Source organism: Lucilia cuprina, chromosome 5 (assembly GCF_022045245.1).
Source record: "Lucilia cuprina isolate Lc7/37 chromosome 5, ASM2204524v1, whole genome shotgun sequence".
Taxonomy (NCBI): Eukaryota; Metazoa; Arthropoda; class Insecta; order Diptera; family Calliphoridae; genus Lucilia; species Lucilia cuprina.
Genome location: NC_060953.1, coordinates 15,200,218 through 15,207,361, shown reverse-complemented (window position 1 = coordinate 15,207,361; position 7,144 = coordinate 15,200,218).

The following is a 7,144-nucleotide window of genomic DNA, read 5'->3' as shown; positions in this document are numbered from 1 at the left end:
TAGCCAACGGCAAACACTGCCGGTTACAAAACAAACTCTTTAATTAATTTACTTTTGTTATTTTGACAAACCAACCCACTTGATCCTGCCAATCTAAAACCACCACAATATGCCCTCATTTATTCCTTTTTCAAATTTAGTCTATTACACAGGCCAAATAAATTAAAAGAAATCGAAAACCTGAAACACCCAGTTTGATGTTACTACAGGATTGAGCATCGTTGAATCCGTATCTGATATCTCAAACACATTTGAGATATCGTTTCCTAAAATTTGAGAAAACGCAATTTTTTTTAAACGTTATAACAGCATAAAGACAAAGATTTTTGTAACGCGATCTAAAAATAAATAAATAAATAAAAAATACTTAAAGGTTTTTGGTTTACTAATGGGTTAAACAACATGAACTACTTTAGTGAAGAGGGTATTACGATTTATAAATATTTTTGATAACGAACAAAAAGCAAAGATCCACACTTACCTGACGATGTTTCAATCGACTCAAAATCTCTTTTTGATTCTACTCAACGATGTCTGTCCGTCCGTCAACTTTAACAGCTGATATTTCAGCAACTACAACATAAATATATAATATAATCCAGGAAGTATTTTTATAGGAAATATAAAGATAGTTTGACAATCTCTAGTAAAGAAACATTTTCTCTATAAGAAATATTAAAGTATGGAGCAATAAACTTTTTCAAAACCATTTTCAAAATAGTTTTAAATTTTTATAAATTGATATCCCTTGTGTAGCAAATGTTGCACTTTAGAGAGCTTAAAGATTGTAAAAAAAACAAATTATTATATGTACATACCTTGAAATAAACTAAAAGTACCATTCTAGCGATTCAGTTCTCAGTCGACCATAGAAATGCTTTTCATATATTTAGTACGTGTTTGATAATTGTTATATTTTATAAGAAATAAAGTGTTACATTCAGACAAATATAAAAGTTTTTAGTAATTTCTATTCTATTGTCATGTTTGTTAAACTTTTGAAAAATTGTAACTTGTTTCCTCCCATATACACCTATATGTATGCCTTATTCTTAAACAAGATTTTATTTTATAAAAGGTTTATTAAACAAAATTTCTATACAAAACTTGATTTAAAAACGTTTAAAATAAAATGTTGTTTATGAATAAAAGGGTAAATATTCACACACACTTACACATGTAGAAAAACAACAAACAAAATGGATAAGGAAATAAGTAAACCTCTACGATTATAAGAATATCTGTTAACAAAATTACCCGAAATTAACGATTTAAATAACAGATACTTACCTATGTTTCTTCACTTTAACGTAATCCACATTTAATCGTTTAAGTTTGAGTTTAATAATACGAGTTAAAAGAATAACTCATCTAAGGCGAAACTTCTCCAACAGCTACTTTTTATACCCTACACCACTATAGTGGGGAGGGTATTATGCGTTTGTGCTGAAGTTTGTAACACCCAAAAATATTGGTCCTAGACCCACCTCAGAATCACTTTCTGAGTCGATTTAGCTATGTCCGTCCGTGTGTCCGTCCGTCTGTCTGTCTGTCTGTCTGTCTGTCCATGTAAACTTTGCGCGCACGCTACAGGTCGCAATTTTCAAGATAATTTGATGAAATTTGGCACATACTCTTTTTTTGGTTCAGGGACAGATCGCTATTGAAAATGGTTGAAATCGGTCCATTATTTCTCCTAGCCCCCATACAACCGTAACCCCCGAATCGGGCCTTTAGGCTCATAAGTACGTTAAATGTTTTATAGTGTCAACGAAAATCAGCAAAAAATAGCCCTCTTGTAGAAAATCTTTCTTTTTTGTCAACAATAAGTAAAAATATTCCACAATAAAACAAATTAAATGCTTTATTTAAAAAAATTCAAAATTTTAACATACTGACTGGTGTAGGGTATCATATGGTCGGCAATGTCCGACTATAAATTCATACTTGTTTACTTTGTATTAAATTTTATAAAGATATCATTATTTGGCCAAATGTTGTCCGATTGTGAAAAAATTTAACAATATTATTTTTGTATACAAAAGTAATATTTGTGCCAAATTCTGTAAAAATATTAGTTGTAGAGGTATAAAATACAGAACAACTCGCACATTAGACGTCAGTTAATAAAGATGGCCTTATTCCCCAGACCAAGAGTGCTAAAATCTTCAAGTATAACGTGAGTACTCAGATGGAGTGCCGTTGCGACTGCGACGAAACGGACAGATATTCCGGACTGGTAGTCAAATATGATACTCGGGTGGACAAACCAAACAAGTTTTTGGCCAGACGAGACAGAGTAACCTCGGACAATGACGACAGCCTCTCAGGTCTGAAAGGATTTAACCTTTATCAAAGCTCTAGAAAGCGTAAAAAACGATAGAATCCCAGACGTCCATGACCTCTGAAAATTAGTTAGTTAGTTAGTTAGTTAGTTAGTTAGTTAATTAGTTAGTTAGTTAGTTAGTTAGTTAGTTAGTTAGTTAGTTAGTTAGTTAGTTAGTTAGTTAGTTAGTTAGTTAGTTAGTTAGTTAGTTAGTTAGTTAGTTAGTTAGTTAGTTAGTTAGTTAGTTAGTTAGTTAGTTAGTTAGTTAGTTAGTTAGTTAGTTAGCTAGCTAGTTAGTTAGTTAGTTAGTTAACATAGTTGTTTCCATTTTCTTTCTCCAGTAAAAAGCATCTAGGCGTATGATTAATTTCTGATTAGTGCAACAAGTATACTCTAGTGAAATATTTGAATCCTCAACACGAAAATCACTTTTTGTAATAAAATGCATAAAATGCATTAAAAAAGAAAACAAAACCCTTAACAAAATGTTTATGCTTTAATATAAACAAAAAGCAACAATGTGTTACAGAACAAAGTTGTAAAGTTGCAGCAACATATGGTCAAACCATTCTCTATTTTCCTAGTTTGTTGGTGTTTTTAGTTGCTGTTGATAGCACAGTAAAATAAATTATTCACCAACTATATTAGTCGAGTTTGTTTTTAGTTTTTTGCATCCTTTGTTTATTTGAACAACTATTTTATTTTTTTGTTACATATTGCAACATATGTAGCCTGTTGATTGTTTAAAGTTGAAATGTGTTTTTTTTTCTAAAATGTTGTTAGGTTGAGAAAATCTTATGATGTTGAATAATGAAAATAATGATTATACACATTTTTTTGGTGCATAACCCTAAAGTATTTTTAGGATTTTTCTTAAATAAAGCAACAACTTTACAACATTGTTTTTGCATCAAGATACATGACATATTGAAATTTTTATGATTAAAACTTTAAACTGCCAACGTGCAATGTCTGGTCATACCACAAAATACATAGGAGCATTTTTATTTAAAAACATATTATTTAAAATTTAGCAGAAAAGTTTTGCTATTTCATTTATTTTTCTCCTTTCATTTACTTACAGTCATCGTCTTCATCATCTGCTGGGATGCAGGGTAGATTGCTCGATTGGAATTATATTCGTTTAAGGTTTAAACATGAAGTTATTAATGATTGTTATGTTTTCTAAAAAGTTATTCTTATTTTATAAGAAATTTTTTGTTTTTCTTTTAGCATTTGCCATCACAATAGTTTAGTTTCCTTGAGTACTAGAGTCTTTAAAACGTAATTTAAAATGTAATACTTAAGTATTCGCAGATGCATTTATATTAATTGCTAAAAACATACTTGTCAGTGTCGTATTTATCAACATCTTCAACTACTTTGAACGCTTAAAAGTACAGAGGTCACTATGCTTAATAAGTATTATGCATACATGTTCATTAGGATGTTCCGTAGACCACTTTTTTGTAGGAATACCTCTCAATCGATGCATATTAATGTATTGAACATGAGAAAAATCAAAAAAAAATATATTTTTTTAAGAGAGCCTCAGTTTCCTACCAGTATTTGAAAATCTTGATCTCAGCACAACATGTTAAACAATTTTTTGTTATGTTTTCAAAATAGGTCTCAAAAATTTCGTAATTTTGATATTTTCGTAAGAAAAATAATTCAAATCTTTTTTTATAGTATTTCTAGTCCAAAAAACTACTATATAGTGTACTATAAACTACAAAATGATGTAAAAAATTCTAAAATGGAAAAAAATATTTTAAATATGTTTCTAAATAAGCAAAAAAAGAGGAGCATTAAAATAATATTTTTAATTTTCTCGTATTTAGTAATGTACCACAATTGAATATGAATTTTGTGGAATGAGAGGAATCCTATTTTCGCTTTTTATCGAAGCGGGTGTCAAAATTATCGTAATTGTAATCTCTTACAGAAAAATATTTAAAAAATTGTTTGGTATTTGGTTTATTCCATTTCTGAATTTTTGAGAGTTTTTAGTGCCCCGTTATAATACAATAATAAAAAATTTAATTACTTTTTCAGCAATAAGCTCAAAATTACGAAATCCTTGACACTCAATTCGAAAAGATTGCAGAAACAATTTTTTGAACATATTATACTGAGATCAAGGTTTTCAATCGCTGGTACAAAACTGAGGATCTTTTCAGAGCATTAGGGTGTCCACGGGACCCCCTAATGCTCATAAGTACAAATACATATATTAATTTTGGAGATGAAAGTGTATAATAAATACATTATTGTGTGGTTTTATAATAGATTTTTATATAAACTTTTTATACCCTACACTACTCTAGTGATGATGGTATATTGGGTTTGTATTGATGTGTGTAACATACAAAAATATTCGTCCCATACCTATACCACCTTAAAGTGTACCAATCGGCTTAGAATCGTTTTCGATTATGGTATTTCCGTCCATCCGTCTGACTATCCATGTAAACTTTGTGCGCAAAGTACAGGTCGCAATTATCAAGATAATTTGATGAAATTTGGCACACACTCTTTTTTGGTACCCGACCGAAACTTATTGAAAATGGATAAAATCGTTCCATTATTTCGCCTAGCACCTATACAACCGTACCTGGCGAATAGGGCCTTTGGGCTCATTATTAACTTAAATGTTCTGTTATGTCAATAAAAGTCGGCAAAACTTAGTTTTATAGAACTTTTATTGACATTACCGATTTTTATAATGATCGGTCATCATTTGACTCTTGCCCCCATAGAAACTCCCTTCAGAAAAGGGCTTGAATGTCAAAATTCACATATAAACATTAATAAAACTTTTAAATTAATTTCTACATAAATAACTTTGAAGTATACGTGAATTCCTCTACCAACATTTATAAGGATAGGTTCGTATTTTCCTCTAGTTGCCCGCAGGACTATGTCCTGGCTGGTCAGTTGGTTGAGGTTCCTTCGGGATTTACGTAGTGACTGCGATTTAATACCCAAAATCGAGGGGAGAGAATGTTGGTTTAAGGACTGATATATCCTATGCCTAATGGGTTGGATAATTCTCTCTTCGAACAGGTCTGTGTACAAAGCAGCATATGCTGGGACGCCGGTATATGCTGGAGAATTGTCAGGTCAGTATTCAATGGTTGCCTGTCATCCCGTAGATCGATCTTTTTGATCATGGGAATGGAACTGATGCTAAAATTGGTGAAAGATCGAGAAAGTCTCCATATATTGGAGATTAGTACTGATTTAGTATGTTTGCTGTTGCCAAAACAACAGAGCCATCTCAGTAGTGTGGTTGCGCGGGCTTTAAAAGGTTAAGGAATCCTCTGGGATGGGTCATTAGATGATGGAGATTGCATTTTGAATAATGCAATTTTTTCATGACATCATTGCCGGAAGATTGATATTGGGACTTGTCACCCCCTTCTATTGACTTTAGACTAGTGATTGCTTTTTCCTTGTCGGGGTACGCATTAGGGATTTAATCCTATGCAGCCTGTCATTCCGCAACGGGGCTGCTATGCCAAGAGATTAGATAGCTCGAGTACTTCAACAAAGTGCTTGTACGTGGACCGGATATCCATGTACAAAAATTGCTAACAGAGTTCTTCATAGAGGAATTCAGGGGCACATGGTAGACAGTCTCTAGTCTACCCAGTGGATGAAAGAGATAAGGCCGTCAATAAATGTATTTTTCACTCAATAAATGTATTTTTACTTTTGAAATAAATAAATAATATTTGTTCCCGTACGGTTGAATGCTTTCAAATAGCTTTCAAGTTTCAATTATCTTGAAAATTGCGACCTGTAGCGTGCGCACAATCGTCAGACGGACGGATGGACAGACAGACGGACAAACACAGCAAAATCGACTCTATGGTGCTGAGCCAATTGGTGTACTTTGGGTGAGTGATGGATCAATATTTTTAAGTGTTACAAACATCAGCACAAATGCATAACACCTTTCCCACTATAGTGGTATAGGGTATAACAAAAGACATAGTAAGGACTGTCAGAACGTCTTTTATAACGAAAAACTCATAGTGTCATATATATATGCAAATGTACGTACATTTTAAAGTTGGGATAAAAATATCAGCCATAATCTTAGGAATTTTTGAAACTTACCAAAAACAAAATTATTTTCTTAATAGAAATTCTTGAAAGTTTTTATTCATAAGTTTTATCACATCTTAAAGTTTTGCATTATATTTATTTTTAAATAAATCCACTTTGTTAAAATTAAGTTTATATGTATGTATCGAGATAATTCACTATATGCATACACATTTATTTCTATGTATTTATATTTCTGTCTAAAACATATATTTATTACTTTCTATTGAAATGCAGTCACATGAAATAAATATTATATTTCTATACAACAAAACAACAAAATAAAAACTAAACAAAATAAATTTATAGTTTTAGAAAAAGTAAAAATATTCTATGTATAAATGAACGCACACATGGATACGAAAAATGGACAAAAAAAAAGTACAGCTGTTATGAATAATGTGTCTCTCGAGTTTCCTGTTGCCATTCACAAGCGATTTCCGCAAATATGTAGTAAATGTTTATCTCTTGTTGTAGTTGTTGTTGTTTGCAACAAACAGTCGAAAAAAAAACACATACAATAAAATATGAACAAAATAAAATAATATGAATTGCATGAATGAATGGCATTTTAGAAAGTTTTTTGAGAAATATTTTAAATTTTGTTGCATACAGAATATAACAAGTAAAATGTTTGGAATAAAAACAAAACATTTTAAACATTTTAGAAAAAACAAATAAGAGTGCTATATCAGAGTACTA